The sequence below is a fragment of the Mus musculus genome, chromosome 13 (assembly GCF_000001635.26).
Source record: "Mus musculus strain C57BL/6J chromosome 13, GRCm38.p6 C57BL/6J".
Classification (NCBI taxonomy): Eukaryota; Metazoa; Chordata; class Mammalia; order Rodentia; family Muridae; genus Mus; species Mus musculus.
This window is the reverse complement of record NC_000079.6, coordinates 86,726,687-86,751,464: the sequence shown is the minus strand read 5'-3', so window position 1 is coordinate 86,751,464 and position 24,778 is coordinate 86,726,687. Positions and strand designations below refer to the sequence as shown.

Genomic DNA, 24,778 nt, shown 5'->3' with positions numbered 1-24,778 from the left:
AGTCATGGTAATAGTAGCTAACGGAGCATAATTTTTACTTCTGCAGTTAAGCAGATAATGCAAGCATTTTCTTTACCCACATATCCTATCAATGTTCTGAATCTTTTAAGTTAAAAAATACTTGAAACTGTTATAAAGTAAGCAATGTTCTAATTATAGGAATCTGTCCTCCAGTCACACAAGCTGGCACCAGATACTAGAGAGTAATAGACACAGCCATGCTTATTTTGTCATTCTTGGTAGAGCTTCCATTTTTGCAAACACACTAGGAAATCCCAGTTCAGCATTTAGTGCATGCTATTTCCCAGGATCCCAAAATGCAGTACCATTCAAAAAATGGTTTAGCAAAATCTTGAGTGTTCCAGTTATCTGCACTTGTTTTAAAATGGAAAATGGAAATGTTCTTTATGTTCTCCATGGACTTCCTGAAATCTCACAAATTTGTTCATCAGGAAAGCTAATTTACTCATTTTTTAATGGAATTTTTTCTTTAAATTTAATTTTATTTGTAATTCATTTTTGCACTCCATATTCCATTCCCCGCCCCTCCCTATCTACTCTCCGACTGCTCCACATCCCACACCTCCTCCCCGCCCTACCCCATATCCACGTGGATGCCACCACCACCACCCACCTGACCTCTAAACTCTCTGGGGCCTCCAATCTCTTGAGGGTTAGGTGCTTCATCTCTGAATGAACACAGAACTGGAAGTCCTCTACTATATGTGTGCTAGGAGCCTCATATCAGCTGGTGTGCGCTGTTTGGTTGTCCAGTGTTTGAAATATTTACAGGATCCAGATTAATTAAAACTGCTGGTCCTCCTACAGAATCTCCCTTCTCCTCAGCTTCTTTCAGCCTTCCCTAATTCAACAAGAGGCAGCTGCTTCTGTCCATTGATTGGGTGCAAATAACTGCATCTGACTCTTTCAGCTTCTTGTTGGGTCTTTCAGAGGGCAGTCATGATAGATCCCTTTTTGTGAGCATTCCATAGCCTCAGTAATAGTGTCAGGCCTTAGGACCTCCCCTTGAGCTGGAACCAACTTTGGGTCTGTCACTGGACCTTCTTTTCCTCAGGCTTCTCTACATTTCCATCCCTGTAATTCTTTCAAAGAGAAACAATTATGGGTCAGAGGTGTGACTGTGGGATGGAAACCCAACCCCTTGTTTGATATACTGTCTTCCTGCTGGAGGTGAGCTCTGTAAGTTCCCACTCCCTACTGTCAGGCATTTCATCAAAGGTCCCTCCGTATGAGTCCTGGGAGAGAATCAAAGCGAGTAAGTCATTGTGTTTACTAAAATGAGCATTATGAAAATATGGCATTGAGTAATATTATTTATATAGCCATTTGATTCATATACATTAAAGCATACTATGCTGCAAAATATTCAAGGTGTGGCTGCCATACATGAGTTTAGATGTTCAGGATGTAGTTAGTCCATTCATGTAGATGAAGGCTCACTGAAGATCCGGCTGACTTTCTAAGCATGCTTGACTTCTGCTCAACTGATGTATGGTGTGAAAACTTAAGGATTCTTTGGATAGTCAGTTTTGTTGGATGGTGTTTTGATGGGTCAAACACATGAAGCAACATTTTGCTGAAGTAGACACAGTAGAAAGGATGGTATGCTAAAGCAAACACATGAAAGCTCATGTGATGAAGGATACTTCACTAATTTGTTGGGACTCCATAAAGAGAGATACATGCAAAAACTTATGGTAGTGTTCTATGTCTTCTTCCACAGATTCAGGCCAATTGGCATAGTGATGTCAGCTGAGACAAATTCACTTGCTGAGCCAAGATCTGTGTAGGATATGTGATATTTGGAAGGAGTATAAAAAGGACTCAATGAATAGTGACAATGACTAGGCTTGTTTACAGAGCTAGTTGTGCAATACTTCTTGGTCTGGTGTCTTTGCTGATGTTCCCTTCCTGAGAGAGGCTTAGCTGAGAAATTCTGGCTATGCTGTTGGCTCTTATTCCTCATGCTGACTTAAACTGACTTGGCTGAGGAATGGATGTTCTTCCTAGGTGCGACCACTGCTGTTGTCCTGAGAGTACCACAATGGACTGCTGGTATATTGATGAAGTGTTTGTGAGTATATCGAGCTGCCATTGCTGACCTGTGAATTGAATTGCTGATTTCAATGGAACCATTTCTAAACAGGTCCACTTCCCAATATTCTTTCTTTTCCTCCTTTTCTGGTGGGTAGTAGGCTAGAAGGTAGGTTAAAGCACTTTAGAACTGTCATTAAAAGTAGGCTTTGAAAAAAATTAAAGTTATAGATGTACATTGTTCATCTTTAGTGAAATGACTGTTTTCTGTACTGTTTAAAATGGAGGCACACAGTGATTGTCCACCATAGAATAAACACTATGAAAGCATGAATAAAAATATATTTTATTTCTTTTTAATATATTCTTTCAGGTATTTGTCACAAGGACCTGATTAACTCACAAAAAACATATGAAATAGTAGTTACAAAGTACAAGTGGTTTGAATGTATTTACTTAATTTCTACTTCTTTCTAATAAAATATATCATGATAACTATAAATTTACCTTTAAAAATAGGGAGAGAGATTCATAAAGTGTCACCATTAATGTGGTAAGGATAATTAAAATTGAATTTTTAATTTTAGTTAGCTAAAAGGGTAAGAAAAATTATCAAGCCTTGAAAAATAATATAAAAAAGTAGGAACTAGAATAAAGGAGAAATATATTTTTATCTGAAGAGCCCAATTTTATCCTCTAATAAAAAGTCCTTTTCTGTGTTTTCTGTTTCATTTTAATCCATGGACACAAAAGATTCTAGTACCAGAACAAAGAGCTAGAAAAATAATTTATTTCGAGAATAGAAATGTCTACACTCAGTGTTCTGGCGTATGGATGTCTGAATGATTAGTAGCCTAGCATTCCTTGAAAAAAGAAAAAAGCAACCCTGAGATGTCTACCAGTCTGGTGCCAGGGGCTTACACAGGGAGCTCTCCTGAAAGTAGAAGAACCAGGCCTGGAATGGTGAGTTTCACCCAGGAGTGAGCAAAACCAGATGATGCTCATATGAGGACACTCAGGAAGCCCAGTGGCAGGTCTGCTGAAAAGCAAGTCAGTGATGACTACCAAACCACCACCATGGTGCCCACAGCTAGCCTGAGATGACCACCATTCCAGAGTACTACAGGTAGACCAGGCAAAAGATGACTCGTGCCTATTGTCATAATGCATGGGTGGGGTATAGCACTCCTGAGATCACTCCTAAAATGACCCCAGACACTCAGAAACCCCAGACAGCAAAAATAGGAACAAATAATTTACAGAAAATGACTAGGTGAACATCTCTGGTCAAAGCTGCTGCTCAGGGAATTTTTGATGTATGAGGGCTGTGCAGAACTGGCTCTTCTTGGCATCCTGGGATGGTTGAACTGAGGTTGTGGAAGGAGATAAAATTATTCTACCACTAGGCATCTGTAGTATTGAGGAGTGCGATCTTAAACATTGTGGGAGTTGCAAGTGAACCACAATGAGGGTATGAGCATTGGAGAGCTGGCCCTGCCACTCATCTCCTGTAGATGAGGGAGAGATACCTACCTCTCCCATGTTTCTTAAACTGCTGGAATGCATCAAGGTGTCAGTACTACAGATACAAAATAATAGGCTCTATATAACACAGGATATCTGAGAGGAGTCCCAGTGAATTTCCAGGATTGGTGGCATAGTAGAAGCCAGAGGCTTTATACTGGGGCAATTAAACATTGCAATGATATTTACAAGACAGACATGTGGATATAGGCTATTATGTGTGACACACTGAAGCTTCCATAATGAGATTTCTTTTTTATTTCTCTGTTGAGGGTAAGTTAAAAAAGATGGAGAGTGAGAACAAGAGAAGGGAGAGATGAGTAGAACTGGGGCAAGTGATACAATGTTCAGAAAGAATCAATAGAAAGTTAAAATGAGAGGAGAATTTTTTTATCTAAAACTGACTTACAGTGGACTTGTTGCCACAATTCTGTTTTTTTCCCCCATATTTAAAGCGGTATCTCTTTAAAAGATGTGCCAATTATGTGAATGTTTGTGACTAAAGCAAATATACATCTATATTTAAGATATGCAATTTTTATGGTTTAAAAAGTTATATGAAGATCACTTACTTAGGTGATCAAGGATGTGATCACTGTATCAGCTCAGAGTAATATATCAACAGAGCTATTTCACTGTGTCTAATAATTCTTAGCTTGTATGTTTGATTAATTAGTGATTTTATGCAACAGTTGAATGTAATTTCCTAAGGATTTATCTGTGAAATGTCATCACATCAAATTTTGTAGTATAAAATAATATTCTTCGTACTTTCATGAACTTTATACTAAGCTTATTTTTATTATATTATATGATCAAAGAAACATAAAACAAATATTAAGCTTTTGAGTTGTCATCAGTTGTATTATTAGAAAAAATATTTCTATATAAAAATGTTTTGTTCATGTAGAAACCATTAGTAGGAATGTGTTTAAAAGGTAGATGACCAGGGAAATGCAAATCAAAACAACTTTGGGGTACCATCTTAAAACCATTAGAACGGCCAAGATAAAAATTTCAAGAAATAGAACATTCTGATGAGGATGTGGACCCAGGGCAACACTCCTCCATTGCTGGTGTGATTGCAAAAACCAACCACTTTGAAAACCAATTGGTGGTTTATCAGAGAACTTGGAATAGTCTGAAGAGGCCAACTCTTGTAGCCCTGCATGTAGCATAATATAATTATAGGCACATCAACCCATACACAAAACTTGGATCCAAATTTTATTCTGTCTACAAGCAGTGAATGGGAATGGGGCACAGACAGAGGGAATGGCCAAACTATAACTGGTCCAACTTGAGACCAATCCCATGGGCAAGCACCAACCACTGACACTATTTATGATATTCTTTTATGCTTCCAGACAGGAATCAAATATGGATATCCACTGAGCAGCTGACTTGGACTAATGCAGACACCCATAGCCAAAGAGTGTATGGAGCTTGAAGATTCTTATGGAAGAACAGGAAGAAAGATTGCAGGCACCAAAGGGAATAGGAACTCCACAGAAAGACCAACAGAGTCAATTAACCTGGACCCTTGGTGCTCTCAAAGATTGAACCACCAACTAGAGAACATATATGGACTGGACCTTGGCCTCCCAGCACATATGTAGCAGATGTGGCTCGTGGTCTTCATATGTGTTCTGAATAACTGGAGCGGAGGTATCCATAAAGATGTTGCCAATATGTGGCATATGTGTTGCCATCTGGGCTACCTTGTTTGACCTAAGTAGAAGAGGATGTGCCTAGCCTTGCAGAAACTTATGTGACAGGGTGGAAACATATCCACAGGCTCCCCACCAGATCAGAGGAGAAGGGATGGGATAGGTAGAAGGATTATGGGAGGGAATAACTGGAAGGAAGCAGTGAGATGTAAAGTGAATAAGTAACAAATAAATAAATAAATAAATAAATAAATAAATAAATAAATAAAGATGATTATTTTCAAGTATCAATAAATTTGTGCTTTCATTTCTTCAAAAAAAGTTGAAACTAGGACATCCTTTTAAGTAGGGTGTCTGACAATAAATACAAATATAAGTGAAGTGGCTTTGTCGCAACACTTAGGATTCTCTTTTTGTGACTATTTGCTAGTTTGATCAATATTAAATTGTCAATAATTCTTGGCAATAATTAAGGTAAAAACAAAATATATTTAGCTAGACTCAAATGTCTGTATATTTGCTTCGTTTTAACATTGCATCTTTTATAATAAATCACTAAACACTATGCCCTTCCTTAAAAATATATTTAGTTTCGATAATAAGGTTCTAAATTTATGTCTTTCTGGCTGATTAATATAAAATAGTATTTATTAAATTTATACCCTACAAATAAATGAATATATGTCCATGAAAGGTAATGATGTAAGATCTGGAGAAACTGCATTCAGCTTTCTCCATTTACTTGAAAGCCAATATTACACATAACTCTGTGCTACATAGTTTATTTTATCCTATAGTACTCAAAAGGCATTTATTGTATCCCATATTACAATGGTCAAATAGAAGTATAAATTCTATGGGTGCCCACAAAGCTGTTCCTAGGGTACCACTATTACTACTGATTAATAATTAACAAGAGTAGAATCTTAGGCAGGTTGCAAATATTTTAACAACTATTAAAAATATTAAAATTAATTTTCCATGGAGGTTTCTTGGTTTACTCACATACATGCACATATAAGAGAGTGTATAAAAATGGTTGTGCATTGTAGACATTTTCATTTTACAGTATCATATCTCTGTCTGAAACAATGTTCTCAATTTGATCTTCCCTTGGTTCCTCAACTGTTTTGTCATTAGTTGTGAAGGACTCAGTCAGATTGTGTCTCTGCTCAGTTGAAAGACATTCAACAACTTAGGATCCTTGTTCTTTGGCTTTGATCTGTCCACACCCTGAAATATGAAACCACAGTATAATCATGGTCATCATGAGCATGATTTCCTTCAGAGTTATTTCAGCTTCTAACCAAGACTGAAAATGATCTCAGTGAAGACTGAATGTGCTCAGTATTGTTTGTCAAAGCCTCTTTTAGGAACAGATCACTGCAATTTTTATTTTTCTGAAAGTTTTATTAATTGTTTTTTTTCCTCCTCGTTTCCATTCTCAACCTTCTTCTTCTCTTCCTCTGTGCCACTGCTACTTCTTCATGTCCTCCTGCACTACATCTACAATTTCATGATTAATTTCTTTAAGTAGTTATAGCCTTAACTCATTCTTGAATTAATTGAAACCTTAGAATATAAATTAAAGGAATCCATCTCAACTCTACTACCAATTTTAATTCTCTACAGTAGTAGATAATAAAGTCTCAATAATATCTGAGCTTGGCCCAGACAACTCTATGTCTCACCTGATTATGTGTGGCTTACATTAACCTGTGAGGCAGGTGTTTTTATACATCTTATTTTTTTTAATTGTTTTTTTTTTTTTGTTTTTTTCGAGACAGGTTTTCTCTGTGTAGCCCTGGCTGTCCTGAAACTCACTCTGTAGACCAGTCTGGCCTCGAACTCAGAAATCCACCTACCTCTGCCTCCCAAGTGCCAGGATTAAAGGCATGCAGCACCATGCCCGGCTCCGTCTCAATTTCTTTTGTAACAAAATATACTGTGTCTAAATATTTAGCCACAGCAATGACAGTATTGAATTACTACATATATATGTACACACACACACACACACACACACACACACACAAATCATCAGTATCAGAACATATAATCTTCATAATAACAATGTTATCAAGAATGATTGCATCACAATTTTGTATATTAGTATCAGGACAAACATCATTAAAAAGATTAAAATATGACAAAAGAACCTCATATTTTTATAAAACACAAACACTGAATAAAGTATTGGCATATAGTTAATATCTCTGCCATATGTTCTCAAATAAACATTACTATATTAGTTCAATAATTACTTTATCCCTTACAACATTTTTAATGAAGGTTTCAAGATCCAAAACATTCTAACATTCACTTATAAATATTATTTCATAATATTGAAACCTCAATTGTGTGTGTGTTTGTGTGTGTGTGTGTGTGTGTGTGTGTGTGTGAGTGTGTGTGCATGCACACACAGAGGATGCATGGAAAAGGAGAAATGTTAGAAGTAAATTTTATATTTCCACTGTGGGTTCCAGGCATTGAACTTAGAATGCTAGACTTGCATAGAAAGCCAGTTTACCTATTTAATTATCTTGCCAGGTAATCTGTGCTCTACAAATTTAACCTGTGGCATGTAAAAAATCTCTAAGAAGATAACAGTTGCTTACATGTGCCAAAGTGAGGTAGTGAAAAATTCAACTTCCTGTCTTCAAACATTGCAAATATTTTATTCACTGGGGTTGGTAATTTGAGTTACATCATCTAAAAATTCAGGTGATTAAAAATATTTTATCTGTATTAAAACTTAAGTTGATATATCAAAAACATATGCATACAATTAGGGATAAAATATCGTGCCTTTAAAAGATAATAAGGAACTATGTGAGAGGGCTTGGAAGAAGAAAAGAGCATAAGGGAAATACTATGTAACTTTATTATAATATCAAGAAAAATATATAGTAAATATTTACTTATCTATCTATCTATCTATCTATCTATCTATCTATCTATCTATCTATCGATGTTCCCAATTCTGTACTCTCCCGGACCTCCCCTCATAGTGTCCCTCCATTCAGTCCCCTTCCCTTTCTCTGACTCACCCTGGATATCCCCTGACCTTGGAAATTCAAGTCTCTGCAGGATTAGCTGCATCGTACCTCAATTAACCCAGACAAGACAACCATGTTTGGAAAAGGATACCACTGTCAGGCTACAGTTTAATGCCTCCACTCCACTCATCAGGGGACACACACAGATATTAGGCTGCATGTCTAATACATATGTGCTGCAGGACTTGGTTCAGGCCATCTATGCTATTTGTATTCAGTTTCTGAAAGCTCCCAAGAGTCCCGGTTACTTGACTCTTTTGGACTTCCTATGGGGTTCCCTTCCCTTTCCGGGCTCTCAGTTCTTCGTTTTACTCTTCCATATGGGTCTCTGACCTCTGTCAGATGTTTGGCTGTGTGTATCAGTATCTGTTTCTGTCAGCTATTCTGTAGAGCCTTTCAGATCACAGTGATGCAAGGCTTCTGTATGCAAGCAAAACAGAATCATTAATAGTGTGAGGAATTTGCACTTTGCCATGATATGGGTCACAAATTGGACCAATTATTTGTTGATTATTCACTAAGTATCTGCTCCATCATTGACCCTGCATTTCTTTTAGAGAGAACAAATATTTGTTGGAAAGGTGTGTGTGTGTGTGTGTGTGTGTGTGTGTGTGTGTGTGTGTGTGTGTGTCTGTGTGTGTGTGTTTTGTATTATTATCACCCCACTGGGTGTCCTGCCCAGGCTGTAGGAAGTGGCTTCTTCAGGTTCCATGTCTCTATTACTAGACACCTTGGCTAAGGTCACCCACATTAACACCTGGGAGCCTCCTCTATCTCAAACCTCTGGGGCATTCTCGAGATTACCCCCACCTCCCACGCCTGGCAGCTGAAGATTTCAACTCATTCTCCTGGGCCTCTGAGCCTGTCTTTCTACATACCTGATCCTCCCCCATTACCCTTCTCCTTCCCTATCCCACCCAGACCATTTCCTTCTCTGCCTTGAATAACTATTTTGCTCCACATTTTAAGTGAGATTCAAGCATCCTCACTTGTTCCATCCTTCATTTTTAATGACTTTGTGTCTATTGGGTTTATCATGGGAATTCTTTAATTTTGGCAAATATCCACTTTTCAGAAAGTGCATACCGTGGTTCTGGGTTACGTCACTCTGGGTGATAATTTCTTCTTCTATGCTTTACATGCAAAATTTTGCATGTCTGTGTATTTAGTTGAAAATGAGCTACATTTTTAGTATCCATCCTTCAGTTGAGTGACATGTGGGTTGGTTCCAGTTTCTGACTATTAAAAATAAAACCGCTATTCACATAGTAGAACAGGTATCCTTGTGGTATAGTGGAGAATCTTTTGGGTATATGCCCAGGAACAGTATGGGTGAATCATCTGGGAAAACTATTTCTATGTTTCTGGAAAACTGCAAGATTAATTACCATACTATTTGTTCAAGCTTGCTATCTCACCAGCAATGGAGGAGTGTTCCCCTTTCTCCATATCATTGTCAGCAGGTGAGGTCTCTTGAGTTTTTGATCTTTGCCATCCTGAAAGGTGTAAGGTAGAATCCCAGGATCATTTTGATTTGCCTTTCACTGATGACTAAAAACTTTGAAATTTTCCTTAAGTGGTTCTCAACCATTCGTGATTTCTCTGTTCAGAATTCTTTGTTTAGCTTTGTACACCATTTTTAAAAATTGAGTTATTTGGTTTGTTAGAGTCTAGCTTTTTGAGTTCTTTATATATTTGGAAATTAACCCTCTGTTGCATGTTGGATTAGTGAAGATATTTTCCCAATTTGTAGGCAGAGGTGTTGTGCTTTTGACAGAGTCATTTGCCTTACAGAAGTTTTTAATTCATGAGGTACTATTTATCAGTTGTTGATTTTAAAGCCTGAGCAATTGGTGTTCTGTTCAGAAAATTGTCTCCTCTACCAATGTTTTCCAGGCCATTTCTTACTTTCTCTTTTAATAGCTTTAGTGTATGCAGTTTTATTTTTAGGTCTTTGATCCACTTGGACTTGAGTTTTGTTACATTAGTACCATTTATTGAAGGTTTTTATTTTTTTTCTGAATTGCATAATTTTAGCTTCTTTGTAAAATATCAAGTGTCCATAGATGTGTGACTTTATTTTTATGTTTTGATTCAATTCCTTTGATTAACAACCTGTCTGTTTCTGTACCAATACCATGGTGTTGTTACTCCTATTGCCCTATAGTACACCTTGATGTCAGGGATAGTGATTCTTCCAGAAGTTATTTTATTGTTCAGGATTGTTTTAGCTATCCTGTTTTGTTTTGTTTTTGTTTGTTTGTTGTTTGTTTGTTCCAATATGGAGTTGAGAATTGTCTTTCAAGGTCTATAAAAAACGTGTAGGAATTTTTATGGGAATTCCATTGAATCTGTACATTGCTTTTGGTAAGATGGACATTTCACTATGTTAATCCTACCTAGACTTGAGCATGAGTGCTCCTTCCATCTTCTGATTTCTTCTTCAATTTATTTCTCCAGGGACTATAATTTCTTGTCATACAGGCCTTATATTTCCTTTTTAGAGTTACACCAAGGTATTTTATATTATTGTGGCTAATGTGAAGGGTGTTCTTTCTCAGCCCGGTTATCATTTACATAAAGGGGGGCTACTGATTTCTTTGAGATAATTTTGTATCTAGCCACATTGTTAAATTTGTTTATCAGCTATAGGAGTTCTCTGGTAAAATTATGTTGGACATTTATGTGCACTACCATAAATTCATAAACAGTGAAACCTTGACTTCCTTCCTTTCCAATTAGTATCCACTTGTGTTGTCATACTGCTGTAGCTAGAAACTCAAGCACTATATTGAATAGATAAGGAACAAGTGAACAGCTTTTTCATGTCACAGTTTTGTGGGATTGCTTCATATTTATCACCATTTAATTTGATATTGGCTTTTGACTTGCTATGTATTTTTTATTATGTTTATATATGTGTTTTTATTTTATTTTATTTTATTTTATTTTATTTTATTTTATTTTGTTTAAGTATTGCTATTATTGCATTGACGTTGAAGTCCCCCACAATTATTATGTGGAATTCAATGTGTGATTTGAGCTCTAGTAAAGTTTCTTCTACTCATGCAGTTGCCCTTGCTTTGGGGGCATAAATGTTCAGAACTGAAATGTCATCTTGATGATTATTTTTCTTTGATGAGTATGAAGTGTCCTTCCCCATCTCTTTTTGTAATTTTTGATTAAAAGTTGCCAGTGTCCAGCCTCAACACAGGTTTGGAGTTCTCAACTGGAAGCACAAATATCTGAAAGGAACATAATAAATAAACACACACTAATTTTGGGGTACAAAATGACAGGCATTTTTTCAAGGCTTAAAGTTTCTTTCTTCTCTCCTGCTCTGCATTCTTTCTCTTTCACTCCTTTGCTCGCAGCTTGAGGCTACACACACACTGCATTCTCTAGCGCACTTTGCTTTTCTCTTGTGCACTTTTCTTGAACTCTCAAACTCCTACACACACATCTCACACATAACACATGCACTCTCCTTTCACTCATGAGTACACTTTCCATACACACCTGTAGGGAATTTTGCTATGCAGACAGGCTGGTCTCCAGCCGAGCTCAGGTCTGAACCCCGATGGTCATAATTCACCTTTATGACACGGTAAGCATTCCCTTATGCTTCTAGAACTCTGGCTCTTGCCCAAGTTACAGCCCCTACAAGAGAAGCATGGCTAGAAGTCACTTAGGCAATGGCCCAAGCTTCTGACCTTCAGGCTAAACGCCTCCCCAGTTACCTAGCAACAGTAAAGATCATAAAAAGGGCTGTTCAGCCCCTGCTTGCTCTCTTATGCTCATATTTCTCACTCTCTTACTTCTTACACCTCACTCTCACCCTCTCTCTCTCCTCTCTTTGTCTTCTCTCCTCTCTCTTCTGTATTTGTCTTCTCTCTGCTCCTCTCTCCCTCTTACTCTCTCTTTCTCTCTAGCCCCACCCCCCTCTTTTCTACCTTCTCTCTTTCTCCCTGTCTTTCTATAATAAAGCTCTAAAACCATAGTGAGTCTCTGCTCATCAAGATCCACTGCACTCGCTCTTGTCAGTTTTGGGAACCTCTTCCTCTCTTCTATTACCCTGGTGGCTTTAGCAAAGTAGCTCCGGGGTTCTCAGGTAGGGCTGCCCCTTTGCCAATCCCCGAAGAGTGGGTCAGAGGAATGCCCAACCGGGGCTGAGTGGAAAGTGTACGGCAGCTCTCCCACTCCTGACACACAAGAGAATAGATAAAATTCTGGTGGGGTGTGGGTTTTTCTTCCCCTCTCTTCCCCAGGGCAACCCTTATTAGTTCCCAACAAACACCTCACATTCTCTTCCCCCACTCTTCGCATTCTCTCTTTACTCACTCATCACATGCTACTCTCATGCTCTCCACTTGCTCTCTACATGCTTGCTCCCTCACTCTTCACAGGCTCTTCACATTCACTTCACATGCTTTTTGCCTTTCTCTTGCTCCAGTCTTTTATTGATACTCCAAAAGCAGATAGAAAATAAGATCGTATAATCATTGGCAAATGAAATTCAAAAGAATAACCATATCTCATATAATCAAGAATTAAAAATTGTTCCCCAAATTTTCAAGATTTCCTTATTCCCAGGCCTGTAGACATCATCAGCATCATCATCATCATCATCATAATAATAATAATAATAATAATAATAATAATAATAATAATAATAATTGCAATTTTATAAATATTTAAACTTTAACTTTTGGCTTATTATAGTTTAAAGCTCCGAGGTCAGATAGTTGCATTTTCTTGTGAAGCTCTAATGATAAGTGAGATGGACAAATCTGTCAGGCAGTGGCCAGAAGAATCAAGTTAACCCTCAACTCAGTAGTTCTGCTAGATTTCTGCTACTGTACCTTGCAAACAATGACTCTCTTAAGAGTGCCAGTGTTTTGACTTAGTTTTACTAGTATCATTTTATGTATTCTATAGTTTCTTATCCAGGAATCACTTTTAAATGTTGTGTAAAACTTATTTCATAGCTTCAATAGTTTATTCTTTTCTCAAGGTCCCAACATTTGCTCTAATTCATTTTCTAATAATTTCTTCAAACTTGCTTTGCAAGTAAACATTAATCTGTAGTCACCATTGTGCAGTTATTACATTCTTTCCAAGATGAGAACACACAAGCATGCACCTGGACATTAGAACTGTGCTGTGCTGTGCCCTTAGGCCTCAAACATTTATTGTTTAAGAATCATTACATCAAGGAACATCTAGTTTCACAGAATTCACCAGAGCAGAGGGAGAAAGAAGTATGAAAGTCAGATATAGTGTACTAATTATAAATACTAAGGCCAACTGAAAAGCAGTCACACACAAATGAAATCTATACAGCCATTGTCCAGGTCTAAGGTTAGAAGAAATGGGGACAACTGTTTTTTACAAAGAGCTGCCCCACGCTACTGAAAATGTATCCATCCCTGCCTACTGCTGGCAGTCCCTGTCATGGTATGCTGTCCCCAACAGAAAGTCTACTTTATTCTATATTAGAATGGCTACTGCATCTTCTATTTTGTGTCTGTTTTCTGCTATCCCTTTACACTGAGATAGTGCCTATAGTTCTTGCTGGAGTATATTTCTTGTATATAGCATAGTGACAGAACCTATTGAAGTATCCAGTTTGTTAACCTGTTTCTTTTTATTGGTAAATTGAGTCCATTGATATTGAGAGATATTAGTGACCAATGACTGCTAGTTCCTGTTATGTTGATGTTGGTGGTATTACTGTATATGTATTATCATATTTTGGTTTTACTGTGATATGATAAATTTATTGTGGTCTTTTAGGAGGTGTAGTTGCCCTCTTTTTGTTGAAGTTTTCCTCTAGGATGCTCTATAGAACTAGATTAGTAGAAATATATTTTCTTAATTTGGTTTTTGTCATGGAATATCTTAGTTTCTCAATCTATGGTGATTGATGGTTTTGCTGGGTACAGTAGTCTGGGCTGGCATCTGTGGTGTCTTAGGATCTGAAAGGCATATGTGCAAGATCTTTTGGCTTTAGAGTCTGTTGAAAGTCAGGTATAAATCTTATAGCTCTTCCTTTCTATGTGATTTGGCATCTTTGCTCTCAGCTTTCAAAATTCTCTTTGTTCTCTTTATTTAGTGTTTTAGTATGTGGTGGGAAGAGTTTGTTTTCTGGTTCATTCTGTTTGGTTTTCTGTAAGATTCTGTCCTCTTTCTTTAGGTTAGGGAAGTTTTCTTCTATGATTTTTTTTTTTTGACAATGTTTTCTGGCACTTTGAACTGGAATTATCACCCTATTTTAATCCTTTTATTCTTAAGTTTAGACTCTTCCTAGTTTGCCAAATTTCCTGGATGTTTTGAGCTAGAATATTTTTTAGATTTTTGCATTTTCTTTGAGTAATATATCCATTTCTTCTATGTTATCTTCTACTCCTGAGATTCTTTCTTACATCTCTTATATTCTGTTGATGATGCTTGGGTTTGTAGTGCATGTTCTCTTTCCTAAGATTTGCATCTCCAGGGTGGCTTCCAAGTGTGTTTTTTCTTTATTGCCGTCATATCCATTTTTATGTCTTGGACAGTTTTATGTATTTCCTTCACCTATTTGATTGTATTTTCCTTCATTTCTATACGGAATTTATTTATTTACTCTTTAAGGTCTTCTACCTATTTGGTTGTATTTTCCTGTACTTCTTTAAGGCAATCTTTTATTATTATATCATTATTATTATTATTATTATTATTATTATTATTATATACTTTATTTACATTGCAAATGTTATCCCCTTTCTTAGTTTCCCCTCTGAAAAATCCCCTATACTTTACCCTTTACCCCTGCTCCCCAACCCACCCATCCCTACTTCCTGGCCCAGGCATTCCCCTACATTGGGGCATAGAACATTCACAGGACCAAGGATATCTCCTCCCATTGATTACTGACTAGGCCATCCTCAGCTACATATGCAGCCAGTTTAAGGCAATCTTTATATCTTCTTCAATAGCCTCTAGAATCTTCATAAGATGGGATTTAAGGTCACAGTCGTTCTCTTCAGGTGTGGTAGTATACCCAGAACTTTTTGTAGTAGAAAATCTATGTTCTAATGTTGCTCTAATGCAGTGGTTTCTGCTGATTATGTTCTTCTGCTTGCCTTTCGTCATGTGGTTGTCTCTGCTGCTGGCTGCTCTGGGTATTCTGATTTGGAGAAGGCCTTCCTACCTTGATGCAGGTGGAGCTGTGTCCCAGGTTGGAGTCAGCCTCCTGAGATGGAAGCAGAGCTGTACGGTGGGGTAATAAGTGACTGAAATTGGAGGTGCAGCTCAGAAGGAAGATGGAGCACAGGCAATGTGGGGAAGGGCTCACAGTTCCTGGGCTTGGTGGGGTCCCAGCTGGAGGGAGTATTGGGTTGGAAATCTCACCTATGAGTTCTGGTTTATAGAAGAGCTCCAAGAAGGCAGGCAAAGTTGTGGGGTGGGGCTAGGTGTACTGATCCACAATGGAGGGCATAAGTGAAGACTGGAAGTATAAATCATTTTATTATATGAAATATTTGATTTATTTTTGGTACCAATATTTATCAACATCAAGAGGTAAATGAACAAACAATATGGAATTTTATTTACTTACAAAAAAGGAAAACATTGTATCATTTTAGGACAATAGATTAATCTAAAGATGATCACATTAAATAAACGAAGCAGAGTAGTAGTCATATATATATAAGATCTAGTCTCTGTGTGTGTGTGTGTGCACTAAATTAGAAGATTGGCAATTTAAGACAAGTCAGTGGACAAGAGTAAGAATGTATAATGATGGTGAATACCAGCGAAAGCTACGACTGGTATGTTTAAAGTTTTGAAAATGAGATACAGCTTTTTTTGCTATGATTATATGCTGGTGATAAAAATCAAAAGGGAAAAAAATCATGCTTTTGCCAACATTTGTCAAAAAATGCAAAAACAGAGCTTCTTAATTGTAACAATATGATTTAAGCTGTTATTAGATTAAAATATATACAAAGAAATTTCATTATTTTGAGTAAAGTTGTCTTCTTCCACATGATTAAATATATTAATATCAAACATTCCTCATAAAATGTTTGTAGGTAGGTATTATAAGTCTAAACATAACATTAAAGTTAATGAATACTATTCAAAATTAAGAAATCATTTACATATGGATTCATAGTAAAAATCCTTTTCTATAGTAAATATTTGCCAAGGACTCCGGTGGAGTCAGCTTGTCAGATGAAAGTCTGAAAGCTTTCTCATGAGGAAAAAGTTTCAAGGAAACTTACTCCCGGATCTTTGGCCATTTCCCTAACCCATAAAATTAAATTTCCAAATCCACTTTAGTCTAGTGTATGGATCCACGTGCACTCTATATAGCTTTACCTTATAGTAAATGCCTTTTAAGATTGTATTCTAGCATAGCTAAAGCCTTTTCCAGTGTTCTTAGATTCCAGATAGCAGCAAGGAGCTTAACCCATTCAGTAACTAATTAAGTTGTATCATAAAACAATATAAACATCTGTCATTTACTCAGCTGTCTGTAGATAGAGACTAAAAGTCTCACTGAGATAGAAATCTTTTACTACAGGCTACATTCCATGTCAAGTATAAGTTGATATACTACCCTGATAAGGGGAAACTCTCCAGACAAGATAAGTTTTACTAGACCTAAGAATTTAGAGCTCTGTGATAGCGCATTACTCTTAAGGCCTGTCAAGAGTTAACAACCCCCTGATGCTTTTAACCTTAAAGTGTGAAATTCTTGCCTGGCATTAGGCTGATCCTAGGCAGGGCTTGTTATCCCTAATGTAAACATTTAATTAGTCCCTACAAATTCCTTTCTGCTGTAACTGGTGAATTTCAGTGTATCTTGTCTTTTTGTGATTTGTATCCTCTGATAATTCGTTGTAATATAAGTCTGAAGCTCAACCAGAACATTACATTCAGATTCAACACACCTTTCGTGTATCTGTCTGTCATTTTCATCCGAATTCTTTGCCCATCTGCCTAAGAAATCCCGTTCTTCACAGACCAGGGACCCAGAGAGTCTGTGGCAAACATTATCCTATGTTTAACATGTGCTAGCATGTAACATTATTTCTATACTTCAAAAGTTTTAGGCACAACTGGTTGTTATCGTGTAGAAGAATGCAAATTGATCCATACTTATCTCCTTGTACCAAGGTCAAATCTAAGTGGATCAAGGAACTTCACATAAAACCAGAGACACTGAAACTTATAGAGGAGAAAGTGGGGAAAAGCCTGAAGATATGGGCACAGGGGAAAAATTCCTGAACAGAACAGCAATGGCTTGTACTGTTAGATCGAGAATTGACAAATGGGACCTAATGAAAGTCCAAAGTTTATGCAAGGCAAAAGACACCATCAGTAAGACAAAAAGACCACCAACAGATTGGGAAAGGATCTTTACCTATCCTAAATCAGATAGGGGACTAATATCCAACATATATAAAGAACTCAAGAAGGTGGACTTCAGAAAATCAAATAACCCTATTAAAAAATGGGGCTCAGAACTGAACAAAGAATTCTCACCTGAGGAATACCGAATGGCAGAGAAGCACCTGAAAAAATGTTCAACATCCTTAATCATCAGGGAAATGCAAATCAAAACAACCCTGAGATTCCACCTCACACCAGTCAGAATGGCTAAGATCAAAAATTCAGGTGACAGCAGATGCTGGTGTGGATGTGGAGAAAGAGGAACACTCCTCCATTGTTGGTGGGATTGCAGGCTTGTACAACCACTCTGGAAATCAGTCTGGCGGTTCCTCAGAAAATTGGACATAGTACTACTGGAGGATCCAGCAATACCTCTCCTGGGCATATATCCAGAAGATGCCCCAACGGGTAAGAAGGACACATGCTCCATTATGTTCATAGCAGCCTTATTTATAATAGCCAGAAGCTGGAAAGAACCCAGATGCCCCTCAACAGAGGAATGGATACAGAAAATGTGGTACATCTACACAATGGAGTACTACTCAGCTATTAAAAAGAATGGATTTATGAAATTCCTAGCCAAATGGATGGACCTGGAGGGCATCATCCTGAGTGAGGTAACACATTCATAAAGGAACTCACACAATATGTACTCACTGATAAGTGGATATTAGCCCCAAACCTAGGATACCCAAGATATAAGATACAATTTCCTAAACACATGAAACTCAAGAAGAATGAAGACTGAAGTGTGGACACTATGCCCCTCCTTAGAATTGGGAACAAAACACCCATGGAAGGAGTTACAGAGACAAAGTTTGGAGCTGAGATGAAAGGATGGACCATGTAGAGACTGCCATATCCAGGGATCCACCCCATAATCAGCATCCAAACGCTGACACCATTGCATACACTAGCAAGATTTTATTGAAAGGACCCAGATGTAGCTGTCTCTTGTGAGACTATGCCGGGGCCTAGCAAACACAGAAGTGGATGCTCACAGTCAGCTAATGGATGGATCACAGGGCTCCCAATGGAGGAGCTAGAGAAAGTAGCCACGGAGCTAAAGGGATCTGCAACCCTATAGGTGGCACAACATTATGAACTAACCAGTACCCAGGAGCTCTTGACTCTAGCTGCCTATGTATCAAAAGATGGCCTAGTCGGCCATCACTGGAAAGATAGGCCCATTGGACTTGCAAACTTTATATGCCCCAGTACAGGGGAATGCCAGGGCCAAAAAGGGGGAGTGGGTGGGTAGGGGAGTGGGGGTGGGCGGGTATGGGGGACTTTTGGTATAGCATTGGAAATGTAAATGAGCTAAATACCTAATAAAAATGGAAAGAAAAGTTTTACAACTGTTTTATTTTAGTATTAAGTTACTCATTTACTTTTTCCCATTATTGTAAATAGATTTACCTTTTCTTCAAATAAGTCCCCATCCCACTTCACACTACTCATTCCAGATTATCCCTACTCTCCTCCCATCAGGATCTACTACCTTTCTGTCTCTTATGAGAAAATAAGGAATTTTATAAGTGATAATAAAATAAAATAATAAAGAAAAATACAATGTGATAAAACAAAAGCCAGCATACTAAAATTGGGCAAAAGCAGCCAACCAATCATTAAACAAACACACAAATGAACCAGAAGGAAAAGGGACCAAGGGAAGACACCAAAAAGAAGGAAACATGTCCGCATTCAGAAGTCTCATAAAAACATTAAGCCAGAAGAAATAAGAAGTGAAAAAAAAAAAAAAACAAAAAAACAAAAAACAAAAAAACCTAATGCAAACATATTGAGGTCATGCTTTTGCTACTTCAGTCTCTGTGGGTATGTTATGTAATTTGATGATGTTCATTGGTAGGGACTTCCTTCTTAATGTCTCCATCATTTCTGGCTCTTATACTTTTCACATCATCATTTCTGCAGGATTCCATGAGCCTTCCTCAAAGGGCTGAAAAACACTTAAAAATATTCAACATTCTTAGTCATTAGGGAAATGAAAAACTTTGGTGTTTTGTCTTATAATATCAATAAAACAATTGAGAGTTCATGCAAGAAAGAATGTGGAGTATAGAGAACACCCATTGCTTATAGAAATAAAAACATTCATTGCCACCATGGGTGGATTCTTAGGAACTGCTGACCATTCAGTCTTGTCTAATCAAGGATCTGCAGTTCTAATGAGAAGGCTTATGTTAAAAATCATGATTGAAAATAACAGATGAAGTATAACACTTGAGGCTATCTTCAGGCCTTTAAATATCTGCATATATGCCTGCATAAATGAAATCACACCCATAAAAATATCATACACACCTGCAATTACTACACATAAATACAAACACACACACTGAAACACACGTACATAATGTGAGATAATTAGAGCAATTATTCCTGCATTGTACGACTGTGAGTACAGTATATATAAGCATGACTATATTGTTCTAATTTTTTACAGAATTTAACTTATTGTGAGTTTTTTTTTTACTTAGAATACAATTTATTTTAGCATATGATTCTGTAAAAAGTGTTGTGTGATAGTTATTTTTACAAAAATGGAAAAGGAAACAAAAATTAATAAGTTGAAAAAACAGAACCAGTTTTTGTTTGTTTGTTTGTTTTTAAAGAATTTTCAGAGAGGTTGTAGTCCTCTTTCTCCACATCCGTGCCAGCATCTGCTACCACCAGAGTTTTGACCTTAGCCATTTAAATTGGTATGAAGTAGAATATCAGGGTCTTCTTGATTTGCATTTTCTTGTTGACTAAGGAAATCAATTTGGTACTTCTTCAAAAAATTGGAGAGTTCTACCTGAAGATGCAACTATACCACTCCTGAGAATATGTCCAAAAGATGCTCCAATATATAACAAGGACACATTCTCCACTATATTCATAGAAGCCTTATTTATAATAGCCAGAAGCTGGAAACAAGCCATATGTCCCTCAACAAAATAATGGATACAGAAAAAGTACAGTTACACAATGGGGTACTACTCAGCTATAAAACAATGGCTTCGTGAAATGTATGGAACTGGAAAATATCATTCTTAGTGAGTTAGCACAGACACAAAAAGACAAAGATATATACACACTGATAAGTGGATATTAGCCCCAAAACTCAGAATACCAACGGTACAACTCACAGACCATATGAAGATTATGAAGAAGGAAGACCAAAGTAGGGATGATTCAATCCTACTTACAAGGAGGAACAAAATAATAATTTTTTTGTATTCTTGTGGTTTTTGTTTTTGCTGTTGTTTGTTTGTTTGTTTGTTTGAATGCAATCTACTACCTATTTTACAAAGTACTGTATCTGAAAACTGGTGTGAGTCCCTATAGGGGCTAATTAATACCTATAGAACCTGATAGTTTTCTACTCAGGGCATAATAAAATCATACAGGAAGGCAAATGTGAACATCGGGTATCCATCATATTACATACAAAGGCTATGCTGTGATTTTTATCAGATCAGTGGTTTTTTTCCCCCTTTTTCATTTCTGCTGAATTATGAGAATACACTGATGGAGGTGAATAAAAAAATGGGAGAGGGAAGCCAACCACCTACTTTTAGTTCTTAGAAAGTAGTTCGTGGAAATAAATTCTGTTTTCCAAAGCATGCCACAAAATTCACACAGATTTTTTAAATGTTTTGAGGCTGCTTACTTTTGTTTGCAATGAAGCTTTCTGTTTTCATTGGAGATTCCTGTCCTAGTGTCTAGTCATTACCCAATTATTTTATTTAATATAATTTAAAGATAATTGATAAATATATAATTTGTTTGAGTCATTCCTCTTCAGTTATTTCTTTTCTCAGAAGAATAATCATATCCCCTTGACCTAGTCTGTAGAGAATTAAACTTTACATTGCAGAATCTCTATGTTCAAACTGGAAAATGCCAAAAACAAGTGATGGGAGAAGAGGAGAAAAAAGAAAAGAAAAGAAAAAAGATGTGTAACTATGCCTTGTCTTGTAACACTTAACCGGATTTTGTGGTATAAACATTCTTAATTTAAAATAAACTGGTTTAACATTTGAGAACTTTGTGATTCATGATGCTACCTTCTACACAATACTCTTCATGATTAAACTGCTACTGAGTCTATATGGAACTTAGTTTGAATTCTCACCAAAACTGCAAAACATATTGCAGAAAAAACAAATGAAAGTATGCCAGTGCTTTGTCCCATTCCATGATAGTTCCTTAAATTTTTAATGACAAAAAAAACAAAAACAAACAAACAAACAAACAAAAAAACAAGAACAAAAATGTTCTAACCAATCTTCTGCAAATACCATGAAAATAGAAGCAAACTAGAGATATTAACAACTCAAATGTCTTTTGAATCCTCACAGACTATTTTAATTGACACAGAAACTAAAGTTTTGTATGGTAACCTATTTAGAGAAATCATAGACTTAATTCTTCCTCAATGTATCTGACTAAGACTGAGGCATCATTCAATATTAAATATTACCTAGAAAATTATTACTTTAAGGTAATGTGGGGGCTACGATATTTTATCTTTTGAAAGGCAGCACTTCTTTTAAAGTGGAATTCTTGAGCCAAGAACAGTTAGCCAAGTAAACCCTCTCCAATGCTGACTGTACGACTATCATGGCAGCTCATTGAAATGAACTGAGAAACTCTATAACCACAACTTCTGTCTAAGCAGAGCTTGTTTCAAGCACAGCTGAACTAGAGATTTGCATTAGTTTAAGAAGATATACCTTGAGGAGAAACTTCAAAGGGCTGATTTTACTCCTTTGTAGCTACTTTCATTTAGGCCTTTTTGTGCACCACTTTTCCTGTGGTTTCCCAGAATTCTTGTGATTGTATCAAAGTGGATCCTGTAATGGGCTACTTTTAATGTCATGTGATTTGTCCTGATGTAAGCCATGTAATTGATGGAATGACAAAATGATTCACAAATACTGCACTTTTGAATTTTCATACCACACCTATTCCATGCATTGTTGTAGGATATGTAATAGACTGTTCAACTTGTTTTTCAAGTAATCTGAGAACAGCTTCCTGGCACCTGCTGTTATACTTTAGACACTCCCTCCATCAAAAAGCTTCTCTTAAAGAGTTTTATCTGGGGTTAGACAGCTTGGTGTAGCAACTTGAAGTCGAGAAGAAGGCAGCTGCAGAGGGGTTGCAGTGATAACAGCACTTGTGGTGGTTATGTTTTTAAAGAGTCTACAGTGCAATAGGAATGGCATAATTCAAATGTTGTACAAATAAAGGAAGATGAAAGTTGAGGTAGAGAGAAAGAGAAAATGAAGAGGTGAAGAGGAAAAGCTCAAACACTTAGAAGAATTAAAAAAAATATGTCAATCCATAGAAGTGAAGAGTTCCAATATCCAAGAAAGCCCCGAACTAGCAATTGTTTGGATGCTAGACTCCTGATTTGAGGTTGAAGTCATAATTTGATTCAGGTAATGAAAGTTGAGATATGCAAGCAGCACGTGTGCCTATAAAACCTGAAAGCTGAGAGATCATATCATTAGCAACAGCATAATACAACATGAAAGCTAAAATCAGGATAATGCTACTAAGTCTCAATGTGCAATACATTGATTTGCTTTCTTCTCATTCTCATTCTAATTACCACGGACATCTTTGTCTTCAAATTAGTAGACTTATAGATTTGCTATTTGCTTTGTTAATATAATTAACAACTTAAATGTTTTCTTTAATGTCATTTCTTTCATTGTCAAAATGTGGTCTTGAAAAGACTGCTATCTAATAACCACATACATAGATCCAAGATCAGATCATCATCTGATCTTGTCAGTTATTTACTGACAGTGGTAAATTCTTTCACATTTGTAAGGCAATGCAAGAATAACATTACCCTTATATAGTTGTGGTGCACAACATTTTTAAAAACAAGTTTTAGTATTAACTTTAAAAAATGTTTTAAATTAAGATAATCAATTTTATCTTCCATTTCTTCTCTCCAATTCTTTACAAACGTTCCCTGCATAAGTATATCAATACATAAATTAACATAAAGATTCAGTAGGATAACATGTCTTAAAGCATATCAGATAATATTTATTTGATAAAAGCTTCTTTAACTTTTTCATATATTGAAAGTTTATCTCTAAATAGATATTTGCTAGTCTATGTTCATGGAGCTTTAATCATATTAATCAGAATAGAAAACAGCTTAGATATTCATGCACTGATAAATGCATAATGAAAACCAGACACTAGACCCATACTGAGTAATGCTCATGGTCCTCGAAGGAACACTGTACACAACCTGAGGAGAAAATATAATCATCGGTTTGACCCAGCTACTAAATCCATGACCTACAACTATAAGCTGCCTATTAGGTATACTGACACAAATGGGTATAAATGTCATGTGAGTAACAAATTACATCTTTGTAATATGATCCAAGGCCCACGCTCTTTAAATGAAATTCATGCATGACACTACTATACTGGACAAGAACCTGATGCTAGGTTTGTCATAGGTCCAATTGCGTACTGATAAGCTCACAGAGCTGAACAATATTCAAAACTCAGAATAGCCTCTTCTTGCATCATATGGTAGTTAACTGAGTTCCAAAACTGGAAAATGTATGTAGATTGAGAGAATTTAGAACCCTTATCCTTAAATGGGATGTGTTTATGAAACCATTCCTCTCAAGGCTCAGGAATGTTTGCAGAATTGGAGGCAGAACAATCATAAGAGCCAGATGTTATGAATGAATCCAAGAAAACAGTGTCTTTTGGATACAACATGACTAATACACATATAAACTCAGAGAGACTATGGCAGCATGGACAATACCAGCACATGTTCAAGCCAGCAGGACCTGTCTCATTAGAGGCAGAAATGAAGAAACTATTTAAAATTGATTTCAGCTGGGAAATGGATTTGTTCCACATGTCATCTCTGGGTATACAAACCTTACTACAAAGCAAGTTGCAAGAACAGGAGAAACTGACAACCACAAAATTGATTCCATGTTTTTGTTTGTTGGTTTGCTTTTT

General features: G+C 36.7%; 1 pseudogene; it reads left to right on the top strand.

The window, feature by feature from the left end:
• The first annotated feature begins 2,848 nt into the window (after positions 1-2,848).
• Gm51420 lies at positions 2,849-2,917 on the top strand (annotated as a pseudogene).
• The last annotated feature ends 21,861 nt before the right edge of the window (positions 2,918-24,778 follow it).